General features: G+C 37.3%; 1 protein-coding gene across 4 annotated transcripts in view; it reads right to left on the bottom strand.

Annotated features, from left to right (window-relative positions):
* Positions 1–21861, bottom strand: part of DIS3L2 (DIS3 like 3'-5' exoribonuclease 2) — a 364222-nt gene that overhangs the window by 320336 nt on the left and 22025 nt on the right. For 2 of the 4 annotated variants that reach the window (XR_007134111.1, XM_047773761.1), the window contains exon 2: positions 20973–21046. The exons of the other annotated variants lie outside the window; for them this stretch is intronic. The gene's annotated coding sequence lies outside the window, so the exon portion shown is untranslated. The remainder of the gene's footprint in view (positions 1–20972; positions 21047–21861) is intronic. 4 annotated transcript variants of the gene reach the window in all.

The raw sequence follows: 21861 nt of genomic DNA, 5'->3' as shown, positions 1-21861 counted from the left end.
TACACACGTCTACACACACCTCTACACACGCGAGAACACACGTCTACACACATCTCTACACACGCGAGAACACACGTCTACACACACCTCTACACACGCGAGAACACACGTCTACACACACCTCTACACACGCGAGTACACACGTCTACACACGCGAGTACACACCTCTACACACACCTCTACACACGCGAGAACACACGTCTACACACGCGAGTACACACCTCTACACACCTCTACACACGCGAGTATACACTTCCACATCAAATACTTGAAAACTGAAGCATAACTCAGATAAATTAGCCTGCCATTTACATAATGCTGGTAACCCAAAGTTTTCTAGAATGGAAGAGACTGCCACAAAAGGGTAAGCTGACACAGAAGAGGGCTGAGGACAAAATCTGGATTAGAGCAACTTTTAGGAAAAGCAAAGAAGAAGCAGTAGAAAACACAGACATTCCTGCTGTGGCTCAGGAGTAATGCTACCTTCCTACTAACTCTAACCCTCTTGGCTCCCATAGGACTAGGAGAGAAGAGGTGCTCAGTAATCACTCCCTAAATGACTGCCTGAGTTTGCTTTCGTGAACAAGCAGTGAGAACACCCAGCAAAGCTGGGTCATTCAGGGAAATCATATTAAAAACAAGCCAGCAAAGAATGGAAAACATAGGACCTAGGAAACCAAGTTGGTAAGAATAAGTCAGATTAGCTGAGCAGAAAGTCAAAAATCTGCCTTTGAGAGTTCCCGCTGTGGCTCAGCAGAAACAAAATCCAGCTAGTATCCTTGAGGATGCAGGTTCGATCCCTGGCCTCATTCAGTGGGTTAAGAATCCGGCGATGCAGTGAGCTGTGGTATAGGTCACAGACTCGGCTAGGATCCCACGTTGCCATGGCTGTGGTGTAGGCCTGCAGCTGTAGTTCCAATTCAACCCCTAGCCTGGGAACTTCCATATGCCACAGGTGCAGCCCTAAAAGGCAAAAATAAATAATAAATAAATAAATAAAAATTTTAAAGCCAGTCTTAGAGTGCCTCCTTCAATGTCTGTGCCCTAGGCATCTCATCTGCCTTATCCCAGTCTCAGCCTTATGAGTAGCAAGAGCAGAAGAAATTTATGAACCTGCGTACTGAAGGAAACTCAAGGAGATAAAGTCAAAAGAGAGGTTTAAAGAAAGAAAAGGTTAAAGCCTATTCAGAAGCTAAGATGGAGCCAATGGAAAGAGAGAGATGGTAAAAAGAAGTAAAAGAAGATATAATTAATAGAAGAAAGAGAAAAAAAGTGGATAGGATTAAAAATAAATCTCACTGAACTTTTAAAAATAAACAATTTACATAACAAATAAGTGGGAAACACAATGAAATAGTTAAGTAACATTAAGACACTACTTAATACCATTAAAAAAATAGATACCTACTTTATAACATATTCTCAAATAAAATTTAGTTTGAATAAAATTTAACTGTTTAAAAATGAGACAAAGAAACCGAGGGAGAAGGCGGGGGAAAGGACCCCCAGAATGGCGAATGAGGAGTTTGACAAATATTATCCCCAACCATAAAAACAGACAAAATTATCAAAACCAACCATTTAAGGATACAGATATTAGCCAAAGGCAAACAATGAATTGAGAAGTGTTTATTCAAGAAAATCTACTGAATCTCAGTAACAGCAGTGGAAATGTGTGGTGGTGTAGCAGGGGGCTCTCGCCATTCTGCACCTACTCCCAATTCCTGGGTGAGGAAGTCCGATGAGGACAGGGTCGGGTGTGGTGACTGGCAGCCCCACTGCAGGACAGAGATCTCAGTTTATTTGGTGAAGAGCAGGAATACCATGGCCAGGGGCATTTTCAAAAACAACAGTAATTCAAGGGGCAAAAAATCAGGGAAAGCCAATATCACAGCTAGTCTGAGTGTGTAGTACTAGTGAGGGCAAGCAACAGATCAGCAGACCAATCAGAAATTTAGCAGGGAAAATCAGGGAATGAGACAACCAAAGTGCACCATGATAAGAATCTACTTTTTACTGCTATGCTCATGTTTACAACTGTAAACATATAGGAGAGAAATGAGGGAACCCTAGAGAGCCACTCAGCCCTGGATGAAGGTAAGCCTTGCAGACACAGAAAGCAAAAGCCAGGGCTAACTTGTAAACTGCCTTAATTTTGAATGCACTTCCCAAGTTTCACCAGGATCACTGAGAAAGGGTGGAGGTCTCATTGTTTCAAGGAGTTTGCACATAACTTCTGACTAATCATAGGCTGACCACTAAGATATACTGACTCAAGGTCAACCACCAGAAAGTCAGACTTAATGATAAAAGCAAGAAAGAACTGAACAGAGACATGAGCAGCTACACACCGCAGAATTAGCCCATGAAAGCCACTAAACAAACAAAAAGAGCAACCACCACCAACTCTGGAGGAAAAGGAATCAGAATGCAGAATATATTATCAAAAACATCCCAATTTCAACAAAAAAATTCTAAGATATGCAAGAAAACTCATAAAACTGGGACCCATACACTGGGGCAGGGCAGAGTAGCAATAAAAATTATCTCTAAGCAAGCCTAGATTTTTCGTTTAGGCAACAAAGGCTTCAAAGCAGCCATTATAAATATTCAAAGAACAAAACATTCCATCTTTAAAGGAAAGTATGATGACAATGATTCATCAAATAAAATACATCAATAGATGGAAATTATTAAAAAAAAAAAAAAATCGGAGTTCCCAATCATGGCTCAGCAGTAACAAACCCGACTAGGATCCATGAGGATGCAGGTTGGATCCCTGGCCTCGATCAGTGGGATAAGGATCCAGGGTTGCTGTGAGCTGCGGTGCAGGTCGCAGACGTGGCTCGGACCCCCATGTTGCTGTGGCTGTGGTGCAGGCTGGCAGCTGCAGCTCCAATTTGACCCCTAGTCCAGAAACTTCCATATACCATGGGTGCAGCCCTAAAAAGACCAAAAAATAAAAATAAAAAACCAAATGGAAATTTCAAATTGAAAGAGAGAATAACTGAAATGAAAAGTTCATTTGAGGATCTCAACAGCACACCTGAGCCAGGAGAAGAAAGAATCAATAAACATATCAAAACAGATAAATTAAGATTATCCAAACTAAAGAAAACAAAAATGTGGAAAAAAAAGATTTTTTTAAATCCAAATTTAGGATTTGTAATAAAGAATCTAGCTCCATTTTTTGATGTTTTACCACTACCTTATCTTAAGTCTCAAGCCTCACCTCCCCCTTCCCTTTAAACCAATCTTGGACAGGTTGATAAGAAAGTCTACAACAGCCCCACCTTTTTCGGCATGAGAAGAAATCTACCAAAAAGTGAAAGAAAAGATAATCCTTTTCAAATTCTTCCCCAAAATAGGGGAAATCAATTCTATGAGGAGAGTATTCCCCCTGATATTAAAGGTATACAAAGACATCACACAAAAAATTAACATTTAAATAGTTTTAATTTTAAATTTTCTTTTTGGATCAGTTTTGTTAATTTGCATTTTTTAGGCATTTGTCAATTTCACCTAAAGTTTCCCTTTTGGGGAGGGCGGGGGTGTGGGGGAATGCTGTTGAAAATATCCTCATGGTTTTGTTAATAGTAGTACTGTCCTTCTTGTGCTACCCAATATGATAGCCACTAGTCACACTGTGTCTTCCAAGTATTTTAAAGAGTGGCTAGTGCAACTGAAAAACTGTCAAGTCTGAAACATCTGTATTTCGTCTTTATATTTGTAGGATATTATTGCAAGCTTTAAATTCTAGATTGTCAGTTATTCTAATGCAAAGATAGCATTCCATTGTCTTCTGGCCTCCATTGTGTCTACTGAGAAGTCAGCTGTTAATTGACATATTTATTCTTTGAAAGTGTACTCTATTCCCCCTCCCCATCTCTGGAAGCTTTTGAGATTTTTTCTTTGTCTTTAGTTTTCTCATTACTAAAACAGTGGTATACTCTCAGTTATTTTCTCCCAGGCATGGATTTCTTTTCATCCTGCTTGGTGTTAAGATGGTTTTGAGAATCTATTGCTTGATAAGTTTCAACAGTTATGGAAAGTCTCCAATAAACCTCTTTCAATATCATTTCTGCTCCATTCTCTCTTACCCCTTTTCTAGGACTCCAATTACACACTTTTGACCTTCTCAAGGTCTTGATGTCTCTCTCAATAGCTTCCGTAATTCTCCACTTCATTAATTCTCTCTTCAGCTCTAATCTAATCTACTGTTGAACCCACAAAGTTCTTAATTTACTATGTTTTTGAGTCTAGATTTTTCATTTCATTCTTTTGAAAGTATTCAGTTCTCTGTGCAAAATGGTGAATTTTCTCTTTTATCTCTTTGTACAAGGTAAGAATAGCTATATAAAATTGGTTCTGAAAAACTCCAACATCAGGAATCCCTACTGATCTAATATTATCTTCTGATGCTTCCAATTGATTTTATTCATGTTGTTTGATCATGTGTCAGATTTTTTATTATAGGCTGGGCATTATCTTTGTAAAATGGAGTAATAATTTGAGGCCTAATATAATGTTATCATCTTCCAAATAGGATTTACATCAGCTTTTGACAAGCAACTGAGATAAATGCAACAAATTATCTTAATCTTTTTTCAGAGTTTAAATGTATTCAAAGTAGAGTTACAGCTCTTATAAAGGCTATCTACATGCAGTTCACTCTTACTTACAGGTGTATCTACAATCCCAATTAAGACTGGTTCACCAGGGCAACCCATTCTCCATATGAGCAGGGCCTAAATTCTAATCTTTATCTCTCTGGCCCTAGGAGATTATCAAATGTATTATTCAGTTTTTCAGCTTTAGTCTTTCAGGTTATCTCTCCAAAGATTAGTAAACATCTGTGGGAGACAAACAACCCAAAACACTAGCTTTACCTTCCTAAGCCTTTATCCTCTCCTAGATATTCATTCTTATTACCTCTCAAATATACTTCAATTTTCCCCCCTCCCCTTTGGGTGAGGATGGTGGTAATGAGGTTTTTGAGTTGTTCTCAGAAGGAAGATTATTTCCAATTATTTTCTATAACTGGAAATGGAAGTGTCAACCTTACCCTTAACTCTCTCATTCACAGTCAATTCCTTCAATTCCCAAATCATCCCATATAGACTCACCCTTCTTTCTCTCTGACAAAAACTCTCTATGATTTCACCTATCCTCTCTTCCCTTCCTGTACGAGAGGAAGAAATGTTCCAATATGTTTACAACCTATTCTCCTCAATATGTACGCTTCATTCAGTTTTTAATCCACCTACTTTAAAACTGTGCCATACTCATTATACTCTCCACAGTAGTCTCCCCAATAGAATACAACTGAATGAGGAATCTAGCCCTGTTCTCACTCTGCACACTTTGAGCTACCAGCTACCATTCCATTCTCGTTCCCATCTCTGTCAAAGTTTGAAAATATGCTCTAGACTCATGAATTTCCCCATTACATAATTTTTACCACCACCACCCACCTCCAGAATATGACTTCTGTCCTCATCTCTACAATGAAATGAGGCTTTCAATATTCCTGGGGGGGGCAGAAATTCTCATCACTAAAACAATGGTATAGTCTCAGTTATAGTCTCCCAGGCCTCCCCCTAGAATAGGATGCTGCTGATCAGCCTCTTGAACTACACATTCTTGTCCACTGACATTCAGGACACAGGAGTCTCTTAGTTCTTCTAACTCTCTCTACAATTCTCAAATTTCCTTGCTGACTCCTCTTTCCTCACTTACCTCTTCAGTTCCTAACATTTGCAGTGTTCTATTATTAAGCCTCATCTCACTTCTCTGTTAAAGAGTTTTAAATCTACAGCTCCAAAACTTTTCTCTGAAGTTCTTTAACTTTCCAATTTCCTGCTGAATAATATTGGCAAGCACTTCGAATGCAACATGTTTCTAATTCAAATTATTAATTGTCCTCGAACCAGATTTTCTGCCTACATACTGCATCCAGATTAATGACATCATTACCATCTCTAGGCAGCCAACAGTAGTCATCTAATTTCTTTCTCTCCATTGATAATACTCTATTACCAAGTTTGTCTACTCTGTCTTCAAAATGTCTCTTAAACAGATTCCTTCCTTTCCAACTTGATTAGCACTATCTGAATTCATATTGTTGCAACACTACAGCCTCAAGATGACAACAGTTCTCTCAACCACTAATCTCTTTTCTTCAATCCAGTTTCACCTAAAACATGCAAGGTATCTTCTAAACAGCATTTCCAAAAACCCCCAGTGTTCCTCAGTGCAATTCTGTAATCTAACCTACTGTAATGGTTAATTTTATGTGTCAACTTCACTGAATCACAGGGTGCCCAGATATTTGGCTAAATATTATTTCAGAGTCTATCTGTGAAAATGCTTCTAGATGAAATCAGCATTTGAATTTGTAGATTCAGTAAAGCAATTCACCCTCCCCAATGTGAGTGGGCATCTTACAACATCCTGAGGGGCTGAATAAGACAAAAGGGAAGAGAAAGAAGAATTTGGCCCTTCCAGTTTGATTACTTGAGCTAGGACACTGATCTTCTCCTGCCCTTATCACTCCTGGTTCTCAGTCCTTCAGACTCAGACTGAATTACACCACCTACTTTCCTAGGTCTCTAGCTTGCAGAAAGATTATGGGACTTCTCAGCCTCCATGACTACATGAACCAATCCTTTTAATAAATACCTTCTTATGTCCATGTCCTAGTGGTTTTCTCTAAAGCTCTGATTAATATACCTATCTTCCAGGTCTCGTCTCTTAATAAAGATGTTTCAATATCATACCATGTGAATTCCTGATGAAAACGATAAGTTGGGAGAGCCCATGCTTGGCATCAAAGATGGAAAAATGACTGAAAACCAAAAATTGGGGGTTCAGTCAATATGGCAGAGTAGGAATACTATCAAACATATAAAGAAGAGCTAATACATATCCTTCTCAAACTATTCCAAAACGCCGAAGAGGACGGAACACTCCTAAATTCATTCTACAAGACCACCATTACCCTGATGCCAAAACTAGACAAAAGACAATACAAAAGAATACTGCAGGCCAGTATCTTTGATGAATGTAAATGCAAAAATCCCCAACAAAATGTTATCAAATTAAATCCAACAATATATAAGAAGAATCATACACCAAGATCAAATGGGATTTACTCTAGGGATGAAAGCAAGAATGGTTCAATATTCACAAATTAATCAATATGACATACCACATTAACAAAATGAAGGGGGAAAAAAATCACACGATCATCTCAAAAGACACAGAAAAGCATCTGACAAAATTCAACATCCATCCATGATAGAAACTCTCACCAAAGTGAGTATAGAGGGAATATATCTCAACATAATAAAAGCCATTTACAACAAACCCACAGCCAATGTAACATTCAATGGTGAAGAGGTGAAAGTCTTCTCACTAAGTTCAGGAGCAAGTCAAGGATACCCACTCACACCACTTCTATTCAACATAATATTGGAAGTCCAAGCCAGAGCAATCAACAGAAATAAAAAGCATTCAAATTAGAATGGAAGAAGTAAAACTGTCACTATTTGCAGATGACATGATACTGCATAGACAACCCAAAAGTCTTTACCAAAAAGCTACTGGAACTAATAAATGAATTCAGTAAAGTTGCAGGATACAAGGTTAAGATACAGAAATATGTTGCTTTTCTATACACTAATAAACGAGCTATCAGAAAAGAGAAAGCAAAAAAAGCCTTTAAAATTGCATCAAAAAGAATAAAATATCTAGAAATAAACTTAATCAAGGAGATTAAAGACCTAAACTCTGAGACTTTTATTAAACAATGATAAAGGAAATTGAAGATGATACAAAGGAAAGTCCATTTCCACTGGACTGGAAGAATTAATATTGTTAAAATGGCCATACTACTGAAGGCCATCTAAAGATTCAATGCAATCCCTATCAAATTACCAATGGCATTGTACACAGAACTAGAAGAAATAATTTTAAAATTTTTACGGAAACATGAAAGTCCCCAAATAGCCAAAATGATCTTGAGAAAGAAGAATAGAGGGGGATGTATCACACTCTTTGACTTTAAACTCTACTACAAGCTACAGTAATCAAAACACTATGGCACTGGTATAAAAACAGACACATAGATCAATGGAATCAAAAACCAATCCCAGAAATAAACACACACACTTATAGCCAATTAATCTACAACAAAGGAGTCAAAAATATGCAAAAGAACAAACAGTTTCTTCAATAAGTGGTGCTGAGAAAACTGTAAAAGAATAAAATTAGAACATTTTCTAATATCATATACAAAAATAAACTCAAAATGAATTAAAGACTGTTTACCATAAAACTCCTTGAAGGAAAAATAGGCAGAACACTCACTGACAAAAACTGTAGTAATATTTTTTTTGGATCTGTCCCCTAAGGCAAAGGAAATAAAAGCAAAAATAAACAAACGGCACCTAATCAAATTTTAAAAATTTTTAACAACAAAGTAAATCACCAACAAAACAAAAAGATAACCCACAGAATGGGGAAAAATATTTGCAAATGATATAACCGATGAGGAGTTAATATCCAAAGTATATAACAACTCATAAAACTCAGCATCAAACAAACAAGCAATCCAATTTTAAAATGGGCAAAAGTTCTGAATAGACATTTCTCCAAAGAGGACATGTAGATGGCCAACAGGTACATGAAAAGGTGTTCAACGTCACAGATAACCAGGGAAATGCAAATCAAAACCTCAATGAGACCTTGCACTGCCAGAATGGCGATCATCAAAAATAACACAAAGAACAAATGCTGGCAAGGATGTGGAAAAAGGGGAACCCTCAAACACTGTTGGTGGGAATGTAAAGTACAGTTACTGTGGAAAACAGTCAGGAACTTTCTCAAAAAACTAAAACTATAATTACCACATGATCTAGCAATTCCACTGCTGGGCAGATATCTGAAAAAATATGAAAACACTAATTCAAAAAGATACACACATCCCAATGTTCATAGCAGCATTATTTACAACAGCCAAGATATGGAAGCAACTTTAACATTCTTCAGCAGAACTTTAAAGGATTCAGAATTACAAAAGATACTATTAACTATATCCAAGAAACAGTCCAAAATTATTTCACATTCAAACAACCCAGAAACTTTGATCCATTCTAAAGTGAAAAAGATTTAACACGTGCCAATTTCAAATGACTCAGAGGTTCAAATTGTCAGACATGGACTGTAAACCAGCCATATTATTATGCTCTTTGAGGTACAGCAAAAGACATGTGAATGACTGAAAAGACAGGAAATCACAAAAGAAAAATAAAATTTTACTCCAAAAATGGAAATTTTAAAACTGAAAAATACAATATCTTACGAAAAATTCAGTGCATGAGTTAGTAGCAAAATAGTGATAAAGAGTAGAAAGTCAATGAGCTTAAATTTATCAAGTTATACACTGTGATAAACAGAAAAAAAAAAAGATTTGACAAAGAAATGAACAGAGCCTTATGGACTCAAGGGACAATCAAAAGAATAAACATATAAGTCCTTGGAGTGTCGAAAGATAAAGAGAGCATGAGTCCAAAAAAGTAGAATAAATATTGACCAAAGCATCCCAGATTCGGTGTAAAAGATATACATATGTAGATTCAAGAAGCTCAAGGAATCCCAAAAAAGGAAAAATTCAAAGAAAAACTACACATAGACTTATAATAACCAAACTGCTACAAGCCAAAGATACAGACAAAATCTAAAGCAACCAAAGGAAAACAGCACACTACATAGAAGGGAATATATTCAAATGGCAGGAAATCCCTTATTATTTCTTATTATTTTCTTTCAAGGCATCCAGAACACAGTAGACAACTGTTAGCATTCCTGAAACATATTTTTATCATCTTCTTTCATGACAGCCAGAAGACAGGAGGAAAACTTCTTTAAAGAACTGAAAGGAAAAACCATCAACTCTGAATTCTATATCCAGCAAAAATATCCTTCAGGAATAAAGGTAAAATAAAGACATTTTTCAGATTAAGGAGAACCAAGAAAATCCATCACCCGCATAACCACACTACAAGAAACACTGAAGGAAGTTCTTAAGGCTGAGGGGAAATGATACCAGAGTAAAAACTGGATCCTCAAGAAATGAATGTTAAGTGTTGGAAATATTTAGTGTACATAAATTATACTTCAATAAAGTATTAAAAAAAACTTAAGGAAAATTATTTCTAACCTAAAATTCTATATGCAGCCAAACTAAAAATCAAGTATGATGGCAGAATAAAATATATTTTCAGAAGTACAGATCTAAAAAATGTTCATGTATTTTTTTTCTTACGGTGTTATGAGAGGATGTGCTCCATCAGAATGACAAAGTAAACTACAACAAAGAATGACAAGGGGTATGATGAGGAAGAAACACAGCACAAAACTACAAAGGTCACTGTCAAGAGGACAGAGAAAGGAGACTCCAGGATGGCAACTACACCAGGCATAGAGAGCCACAGCTAGAGTGGAGGATAACAGTCTAGAATAAAGCACTATGGAGAGACAGACTGACAGCACCAAGATTCCTGCTACCAAAGTCATTACTGTCATTTTAACCCAAACTGTCCAATCTGTCTCTTGTTCTGGCTCAACTTGCAGTAACTTGATTTGGCTGAAACCACTCGTTTCACCACACAGAAGTGTTCCACATTGATCAGCTCATAAGCCAGTGAATTAATTACAGGAAAGATTATGCTGGATATGCTTCTTTTTATGTAACAAAGAAAAAAAAACAAGAATTACACACAATTATATGTTCATTTGTGCAAAAAGACACATGGAATAGTAAATTAGAACTAGTGAGGCAGTAGGTAGGAACAGGATGAAAAGGAAGAAGGTAAACACTGGGTAAAAGAAATGGATGTAGAGTAACATTTCACTACATATGCCTTTGTGTATCACATTCATCTTTCACATACGCAAAAAAAAAGCAACGTAAAAGAAAATAATGGGGGAAATAACCTAAAGTGCAGTGTAAATAAAAACAAGTGATCCTAACTATATTCAAAACGAAAAAGACAACATACTAAAGGGATAGGGTGGCGGCTGGGGGGAATTAACCCAAGTAACTTTTGAGTACATTATTTAACTAAATCCTAAGACTAAAAACAAAAAAGTACAAATAAGAATTAAATTCTAACAAGTTAGTTTTTCTCAGAGGTATGAATTCGTAACTCTAAAATTACTATCTGTGTTCTAGGATTGCACTATTGCAGCAAACAGTAGTCAGGTACGTCAACGTTGGAGAAAGAAATATAGAAAGTAGGAAGGCTAGAATAACCCACAGCAAATATAATATTCAATGGAAAAAAGCTGAAAGCCTTTCCACTAAAATCTGGAATAAAACGACAATGCCCACTCTCACCACTTTTATTCAACATAGTACTGGAAGTCCTAGCCAGAGCAATCAGACAAACAAAAGAAACAGAAGGTATCCAAATTAGAATGCAGTGGACATGATACTATATATAGAAAACCCTAAGGACTCCACACAAAAACTACTCAAATTGATCAACAAATTCAGCAAAGTAGCAGGATACAAGATTAACATTCAGAAATCGGTTGCATTTCTGTATACTAACAGTGAAATATTAGAAAAGGAATACAAAAATACAATACCTTTTAAAATCGCACCCCAAAAAATTAACTACCTGAGAATAAACCTGACCAAGGAGGTGAAAGATTTATATGCTGAGAACTACAAAACATTAATCAAGGAAATTAAAGAGGATTCAAAGAAATGGAAAGATATTCCATGCTCCTGGGTTGGAAAAATTAATATCATAAAAATGGCCATACTACCCAAAGCAATCTACAGATTCAATGCAATCCCTGTCAAATCACCCATGACATTTTTCACAGAACTAAAACCAACGATACAAAAATTTATATGGAACCATAAAAGACCCAGAACTGCCAAAGCAATCCCAAGAAACAAAAACCAAGCAGGAGGCATATCTCTCCCAGATTATATCACAAAGCCATAGTAATCAAGGCAGTGTGGTACTAGTACCAAAACAGACATACAGACCAATGGAACAGAATAGAGAACCCAGAAATAAAGCCAAACATCTATGGTCAATTAATCTTTGACAAAGGAGGCAAGAATATAAAATGGGAAAAAGTCTTTTCAGCAAGTGGTGCTGGGAAAACTGTACAGACACATGTAAATCAATGAAACTGGAACACACTCTCATATCATGCACAAAAATAAACTCAAAATGGCCTAAAAACTTAAACATAAAACAAGACACCGTCAAACTTCTAGAATAGAACATAGGCAAAGCATTCTCTGACATTAGCCATATAAATGTTTTCTTAGGTCAGTCTCCCAAGGCAGCAGAAATAAAAGCAAAAATAAACCAATGAGACCTAATCAAACTAATAAGCTTTTACACAGCCAAGGAACCCATTAAAAAAAAAAAAAAAAGACAACCTATGGGAGAAAATAGTTTAAAATGATGCAACTGACAAGGACTTAATCTTTAAAATATACCAAAAAACTTATACAACTCAACAGCAAAAACACCAAACAACCCAATTAAAAAACGCCCAAAAGACCTAAATAGACATTTCTCCAAAAAAAATATACAGATGGTCAACAAGCACATGAAAAAATGCTCAACATCACTAATTATTACAGAAATGCAAATCAAAACTACCATGAGGTACCACCTCACACCAGTTAGAATGGCCATCACTAACAAGTCAACAAATGGCAAATGCTGGAGAGAGTATGGAGAAAAGGGTACCCTTCATCACTGTTGTTGGAATGTAAACTTTATAACCACTATGGAAAACAGTATGGAGGTACCTCAGAAAACTAAATATAGAACTACCATATGACCCAGCAATCCCACTCTTGGGCATATATCTGGACAAAACTTTCCTTGAAAAAGGTACATGAACCCGTATGTTCAGTGCAGCACTATTCACAATAGCCAAGCCATGGAAACAACCTAAATGTCCATTAATAGATGAATGGATTAAGAAGATGTGGTATACACATACATACACACACACACACACACACACACACACACACACACACACACTGGAATACTACTCAACCATAAAAAATAAAAAAATATGCCATTTGCAGCAACATGGATGGAACTAGAGACTCTCATATTAAGTGAAGTCAGAGAAAGACAAATACCATATGATATCACTTATATCTGGAATCTAATATGCAGCATAAATGAACCTGTCCACAGAAAAGAAATTCATGGACTTGGAGAACAGACCTGTAATTGCCAAGGGGGAGGGGGAGGGAGTGGGCTGGACCGGGAATCTGGGGTTAATAGATACAAACTATTGCATTTGGAGCAGATAAGCAGTGAGATCTTGCTGTACAGCACAGGGAACTGTGATGGAGCATGACGGAGAATAATGTGAGAAGAAGAATATATCTATGTATGACTGGGTCACCTAGCTATACAGTAGAAATTGACAGAACACCATAAATCAACTATAATGGAAAAAATTAAAATCATAAAAATAAAAAAATAGAAATAAATTTTAAAAAACAGAAAGAGGAGTTCCCATCGTGGCACAGCGTAAACAAATCCAACTAGGAACCATGGGGTTGCAGGTTCGATCCCTGGTCTTGCTCAGTGGGTTAAGGATCCGGCATTGCCGTGAGCTATGGTGTAGGTCACAGACACGGCTCGGATCTGGTGCTGCTGTGGCTCTGGTGTATGTTGGCAGCTGTAGCTCTGATTAGACCCCTAGCCTGGGAACCTCCATATGCCATGGGCGCAGCCCTGAGAAGAGAAAAAAAAAAAAAAACAGAAAGAAAGCCGAGAATAAACCCTGCAGTAGACACAGAATTGGAGATTTCACTGTAACTCAATGGTTTATACTACAGATACAGAAATACAGATGTGTTTGTACAGATACACAAATGTACACAAGTATGTATGTACATATTTGTACGTTCTCTAGCTGTCTTCTAAGAAGGCCTAGAATCAATGACATCCCAGTAGCAATGAGCATATCTAGGGCCCAAATCTCAGTGTCTAAATACCATTCACCATTAAAAGGAACCAAGGCTCCTTAGAAAAAGAGCCAATTTCTGAGACTGCAGAAGGGAAAGTACAATATGAGCCTAGAAAAAGAGTTGGCAAACAACAGCCCACAGGCCAAATCCAATCAGCCACCTGTCTTTGTAAATAAAGTTTTATTGGAACACAGCCATGCTCATTCATTTACAAATTGTCTATGGCTGCATTCCAGCTATGAGGGTGGAGTTAAGTAGTTTGAACAGAGACCATATGGCTCACTAAGCCAAAAATATTTACTATCTGGCCACTTAACAGAAAAAGTTTGCCAAGCCCTGGCCTAGAATGTCTTGTTGTTCCAGAAAGTAAGGAAACACTCAAAAAATGATGGGGACATGTCAAAAGTTCACAGAAGCCAGTTAAAAAGGCTCCTACTGGCTAAATATATGATAATTTAAGTATCAAAATGTTTAAATGATATAGGTTATAATCCACTAAATAAGAATCCATGAGATACTCATAGACAAATAAATAAATAAAATGGAGGAGGCTCTCCTCACATCAGAATCTCAAACAATAAATGTAGGAAAAAAATGGAATTAGAAAATTTCCATTGGCAATAATCACAATTCATCAATGGATTCATCAAAAGGGTGAAAGTTTCAGAAATAAAAGAATATTAAATAGTCTGAAAATACCCACAAAGATACTTATTAAGGAGTTCCCACTGTAGCACAGTAGGTTAAGAATTCAGCTAAAGTAGCCCTGGTCACTGCAGAAGTGTGGGTTTGGTCCCCGGCCCACAGCAGTGGGTTAAAGAATCTAGCATTGCCACAGCTGCGGTGTAGGATTCAACCAATCCCTGGCCTGGGAACTTCCATATACTGTAGGTGAGGCCATTTGGGGAAAAAAAAAAAAAGACATTAAAAACAAAGACAAAAAGCCTATCTTGAGAGAAATCTGACAGCCTACCTCAACCAAGCGATCAAAGTAAAGACCAGTAATGGGACAAATCAACATGATTTGCCTCCCGATGAGATACACTAAGAAAAACACGCCACTTGCAAAACAGCAATTAAACCCAAAGAGAGGGACCTGCTACAAAATAACTCTCCTGTAATCTTCAAAAACGTTAAATTGATAAAAAGAAAAACATCCAGATTGAAGGAAACTAAAGACACATGCAACCTGTGACCCAGAAATTTCTTTTCATATAACCAATGTTATTGGGAAACTTGAAGACATGGGAATAAAACCTATAGATTAGCTAATGGCATTATATCAACATTAATTTCCTGATTTTGATCACTGCACAATGGTTATAAAGAGGATGGCTTTGATCTGAATGTCTGCAACTTACTCTCAGACAGCGCAAAAAAAAAAAAAAAGAAGAAGAAGAGGGCAAACGGGGAGGGCCATTAAAGTAAATCTGGTAAAATGTTAATGCTGGAGAATCTGGTAAAGAGCACAGAGTCACCCTTTGTACTATTCTTGCATTTTTTTCCCGTTGGCCTGAGATAACACATTTTCAACAAGAACCCAAGTCTTCAATTTATAAAATCATATCTGTTTATTGAGTTATATTTTTCTCTTGCTAAAGAACATTGCCAACAAATAACAATATAACAATTAAAAAACATTCCCTAACATCATACAAATGATGTACTAAATAAAAGAAGTTCAAATAATCTGTTAAAAAATATATGGTCTACAAGATCATCCCGTCCTGTTTCATATGGGCCAAGAGATTTATTAGCTGCAAGCTCAAATAAAGTGATCTCAAATGAGAGTTATGTCAATAAAAACACTGCTTCGCAACAGGTCAGAAGTGACTTTACTCACTTATATTTTACAAAATATTTTGAGGATTTAAAAGATTAAATGTCCTGAAAGGGACCACAACCCAGCACTTTTTGCAAACACAGCTGTTGGTTAAAGCTCTTGAGAAAAGAAAAGCTCTGGAATGAGAAGTAGTTTTAGAAAGAGATAATGGTTATAAAATACTAAGAAAATTTTGGAATCTTTTTGTATTAATCGCCTTAATAGCTGACTTGTTTCTAAACGTACTTCATGACTATATCCTAGGACCTTTTCAGGCCATGGGCGCAGAGCAACACACTCAACGCCAACAAGGTCTCTCCTGTCATGGTACCTGAGATCGAGGGGATGGAGAAGACAATAAACAAGTAAAGAGACAACATGGCAGTGAAAGAGTGAGATGAGAAAGCGACCGGTGGGATGGGGAAAGAGAACGCTGCTTTGGCTTTGGTGATTAGAAATAGCCGCTACTGAAGAGATAATTCGGAGTTAAGATCTGAATGATGAAAAGTCCACGTGAAGGTTCAGGGTATGGCCAGGGTATGGGAATGACAGATGCAAAGACAACAAAGGAGAAACCATCTCAGCAGGTCCAAAGAACTTTTAAAGGGGGGCCTCGTTAATACTCTCCATATAGTAGATGATACCAAAGAACTCTCAATTCTGTATCAGGGGTGATCACGGCACTGTGACGCTATGACAATTTCCATACTGCATATGCATATGCATGTGTATGTACAATAGATGTCATCAGGGATTTCTCTACAATATTTCAGCAAAGGAAAGAGAAATCAAAAAGGACAATGTGCAAAAACTCTTAAATTTGGTAAATGAAGGCTGATAAGTGACTCTAGTTTTTGTATGTTTGAAACTTTTCATAGTAATTTTAGAAACTCCACATAACAGAAACTTCATGCTAAAAATGGCAAGACCTCACATCATTTTATACCCCAGCTCAGCTCTTACCTCTTCAGCTCTATCTCCTGATCACCTCATTTGCGGAGATATGAAGGAAAGCTTTAAAAATAGGTACACACTGGAGAGGACCTACACTGTGGCTGCGTCCAGTTTCTAAGACAAACAGAACTAATCTGCCCAAGGCAGGTTTGGAACCCAGAGAGTATTAAAATAAGAGGATATAAAATAAATAAACATTGATAAACAACAAGGCATTCTTTCTGAGAAAGAAGGGAATTGCCTGGACTAAGGACAATCCTCCCAGAGATTAAAAAACACAATAGGCTTCTTCCCCCTCCATCCCTTAGAGAATGCTCTGGCAAAGACCTCCCGATTGTGAAATCCCACTGTCAGTTTTCAGTCTTGCTCTCACTTGACCTTGTGGTAGCACTTGACACACAGTTGAACATTCCCCCTCCTCCTGAGACTCTACTTCCTTGGTAGATATGGCAGTAGTGCTAAAGCCGCCCCTACTTTCTTTTAAGGACAAGGATCCTATCCACTGCCCCTCTTGAGAGACCGCAAGCAATTTTTGTCCCTGGTAACCAGTTCTGGAGGAGCCAAGCGTGGGTCCCTAACCTAACAATCTATGATCTATAGAATGATGTGTCAGAAACTTCTACTTTTGGTAACACCATGGAATCAATATTCTGCAAAACTCTGTGTTAACACCAAATGACTACAACTGCTGAACAAAATATTACCAAGTAGAGAGCATAGCTGAGCTCTCAAGAGAGACAAGGAAGTCCCCAGGAGCTAAAAATCAAGTGAGAGCTAGAAACCAGAATACATAAAGCTGAAGCTACAGGGATCCTGGGAACACATCCTGGGGTCAGGACCAAGAGGCTTGTAGTTTAAAGCTGCCCAGGGGGTAGCAGATGAGGCCTTGACTATGTAAAATGCAGACAAGCAGAAATTAGCCCTGCTGCAAAAAAAAAAAAAAAATCAGGTCTCCTGAGGGGCAACCAACTCAGTGAAAAGGTAGGCTGGGAAAAAAAATGGACCTACTGATGAAGAAAAACAATCAAGATATATGCCTGTTTTGACCTGGGCTCCAAATGGGGACAAAGAGTTCTCCCAGAAAATTCACACACACAGGCCTGCACACCTGCAGTGTAGTCACACTAACTCCAACCACAGACACTGCTTAAAGGGTCCCGAGGTTAGTAGTATTAGCAGTGCTGGCTGAACCCAAAAACATCATCTCAGAACTATTCGCTTCAGGATAGTCCCAGCCAGGCTTTTGCCTGTTAACTGCTTACAAAGCACATGAGGAAGCTGGACCATATGGTACTTCTACATTGAGTTTTTTAAGGAACCTCCATGCTGTTCTCCACAGTGGTTGCACCAATTTACATTCCCACCAACAGTGTAAGAGGGTTCTTTTCTCCACACCTTCTCCAGCAGTTATTGTTTATAGACTTTTTGATGATGGCCATTCTGACTGGTGTGAGGTGATACCTCATTGAAGTTTTGACTTGTATTTCTTTAATAATTAGTGACACTGAACATCTTTTCATGTGCTTTTTTTGGCCATCTGTCTTTTTTGCAGAAATGTCCATTTAGATTTTCTGCCCATTTTTTGATTGGGTTGTATGTTTTTCTGACATAAAGCTGCATGAGATGTTTGTATATTTTGAAGATTAATCCCCCATCAGATGCTTCATTTGCAAAAATTTTCTCCCATTCTGTAGGTTGTCTTTTTGGTTTTTTCCTGGTTTTCTTTGCTGTGCAAAAACTTTTAAGTTTAATCAAGTCCCACTTTATTTTCATTTTTCTCGGAGGTGAATCAAACAAGATACTGCTGTGATTTATGTCAGAGTGTTCTGCCTATGTTTTCCTCTAGGATTTTTATAATTTCCAGCCTTACCTTTAGGTCCTTAATCTAGCAATCCTACTCCTTGGCATACAACCAGAGAAAACCATAATTAGAAAAAATAGATGCACCCCAACATTCACTGCAGCACTATTTATAATAGCCAAGATATGGAAACAACCTAAATTTCCATCGACAAACAAATGGATATAGAAGATGTGGTACATATAAACAGTGGAATATTAGTCATATAAAAGAATGAAATAATGCCATTTGCAGCCACATGGATGGACCTAGAGATTATCACACTGAGTGAAATCAAAGAGACTAATATCATATGATATTACTTATATGTGGATTCTAATAAAAATTACACAAAAGAACTTATTTATAAAACAGAAAAAAACTAACAAATTTCAACACCAATTTCAGGGTTACAATAGGGGACGCCATGGTGGGGAGGGAGGAACTGGAAGGATGGGAATATCATATACACACTACTGCATAAAACAGATAATTAATAAGAACCTACTGTATAGTGAAGGCAAGTTACTCAATAGTTTGTAATAACTAATATGGAAAAAAGAAAAGAGATTATATATATAACTGATTCACCTTGCTGTACACCTGAAACTAATACAACATTGCAAGTCAACTAAACTGCAATAAAATTTAAAAAAAAAATCAGAAAAAAAGCCATCATAATTGGGGATCAGAAAAAACATCATAATGTGGCAGAAAGTAATTTGGGGTCATAAAAATGACAAGCACACAATATTTTAAAACCATAATGTGCATAAAGAAATAAAAATAAAAACAGGTGAAAGAAGCTTACAAAAGACACACTTTAAAAGAAACAGAACTTTTAGAAGTAAAAAGTAACATTCATGGGAAACTTTATAGGTACACGAGCTAGACTATGTTTTTCCTCTTGAGTTCCTAAAATTATGCACGATGGTTAAAAACAAAAGTATATTGTCTGAGGTGGTTCTCAGTGTAGATAAAGGAAATATTTAGGACAACTAATTAGAAAGTAGGGAGGATAAAGGGGCCTAAATGGTGGCAAGGGTCCTACGTTTCACCTGAAGTGGTAAGATATCAGCACTAACAGATCATGACATAGTACAGCTGTCGGTTCTACCCAAACTGACCTTTAAATTCAACACAATTCCTACCAGCATCCCAAGGTTTCCTGTAGATACAGACAATCTTATCTTAAAACTATATGGAAATGCAAAGGAATTAGAATAGCCAAAATAGAGAGAGAAAAAAAAGAATTAAGTGGAGGACTACACTGCCCAACTTTGAGCTTTAAAACCACAGAAATCAAGACAGTGTGATAAGAGACAGACACATAGGTCAATGGAACAACAGAGAGGACCCAGAAAGAGACCCATACAAATATGTCCAACTGATTTTGACAAAGGTATAAAAGCAATTCAAGGAAGGAAAGACAGCCTTTTCCATAAATGGTGCTGAAGCAATTGGACATCAATAGACAAAAAAATAAACCTTGATCCAAACCTCACATCTTAAAAAATTAACTCCAAACTAACTCTTAGCCTCTATGACACCAAGCGCATCACCTTAAAGAAAAAGATGAATAAACTGTTATTCTTATTTCATTTCTAGGACCTGGTCACTAACATAGCTGAATGATAATTTAAGAAATTTTATTCGACATGTTGAACATTAGAGCCCATCTCAGGAAACCAAAAAAAACTAATTATAATCTGAGGTCTCTGCTTTATCCTTAAGTAGTAAAGTGGGACTTATATAATAATCATTATAGAGGGAGGGACTCATATAATTATTTCATTCTAAGGAAAGAGACACCATTTACCTACAACCTAACATTTTAGAATCTTTATGAAAATCTCTAAGGAATTAAACTTGAATTTTAGACCCTCTGGGCTAATTCTGGGACTGCTGGCATCAGTCAGGGGTTATTGCTGTTTTGTTTTTTTTTTTTAGAGACCATCTTACGTACTATTACAAGGCTGATGCCATGTTGGCTTAAACTTCCCAAATACTCCTCTAACTTGCAAAGTATTATAACTCTTAGTGGAATTTAGTTTTATATCATTTTAGTCCAGATTTAAAAACCACTATACTAGAAAATGCAATTAAAAGACTTAGATTATGAAATATTTTATTCCCTTCTGCAGTCCCAAAGTACCTGCTAAATAATAGCTCAATAAAGTTTGTGAAGTGATCATTTTTCAAGGAAAAATTACACTGTGGATTTAAGAAACTGAAATAAATGAAGTTCACTGAAATTTAATCACCTTTACCCATCTGTCATAACCAATCAGACCCCACCACTTTCACTCTATACTCACCAATATGTGACAGTTTCTCTGTCCTTGTTCTAGTGCTCTGACAATGTCTGCGCTGAGGTCAAAGTTGGGAGTCACTAGAGAACAAATATTAATTAAAGTCATAAACACAGAGGAGATCAGCCCAGGGAGAGAGTATGGAGTAAAAAGAGCCTGGGATGGAGACTTGAGGAGCCTCAAAGTTCAAAATTACAAAGACAGAAAGGAATGGTTTCCTCAGAAGGAGATGTAAGAGAAAACGGAGGAGAGCATCATGTCGAGAAAATCAAGATTTCAAAAAGGTCGTGGCCAATAAAGTCCTACTCCACTAAAAGTGAAATAAAGAATAAGTGTGTGTGGAGTTCCGGTTATGGTGTGGTGGAAACGAATCCGACTAGGAACCATGAGGTTGCGGGATCGATCCCTGGCCTGGCTCAGTGGGTTAAGGATCCGGCACTGCCGTGAGCTGTGGTGTAGGCTGCAGACACAGCTCAGATCCTGCACTGCTGTGGCTGTGGTCTAGGCGGGCAGCTGTAGCTCCAATTCAACCCCTAGCCTGGGAACCTCCATATGCCACAGGTGTGGCCCTAAAAAAAAAAAAAAAAAAAAGAAGAAGGAAAGAAAAAAAGAAGTGTTTGTTTGACTTGGGATGTCACAGGGAGCTTGGAGAGAGCTGTTTCAAAGAAGCAATAGGAATAATAACCAAAGAGAAGTAACCAGGGAGCACGTGGAACTCAGGGGTTCAGGTGACTCCTGAAGTTTGACTGTGAAGATGGAGAGGTGAAATCAAAAGAGAGAGTTTCCATTTGCTGTTGCTACTATTTTCATTAAAGGGGAAACTTGAATGTGTTAAGATACTGATAGGAAGGAAAAAGTGAAAAGGTGGGCCCAAGATAAATAAATGACAGCTTCT

The sequence above is a fragment of the Phacochoerus africanus genome, chromosome 3, assembly GCF_016906955.1.
Source record: "Phacochoerus africanus isolate WHEZ1 chromosome 3, ROS_Pafr_v1, whole genome shotgun sequence".
Classification (NCBI taxonomy): domain Eukaryota; kingdom Metazoa; phylum Chordata; class Mammalia; order Artiodactyla; family Suidae; genus Phacochoerus; species Phacochoerus africanus.
The sequence above is the reverse complement of the archived record's forward strand: the minus strand, read 5'-3'. Positions and strand labels throughout refer to the sequence as shown.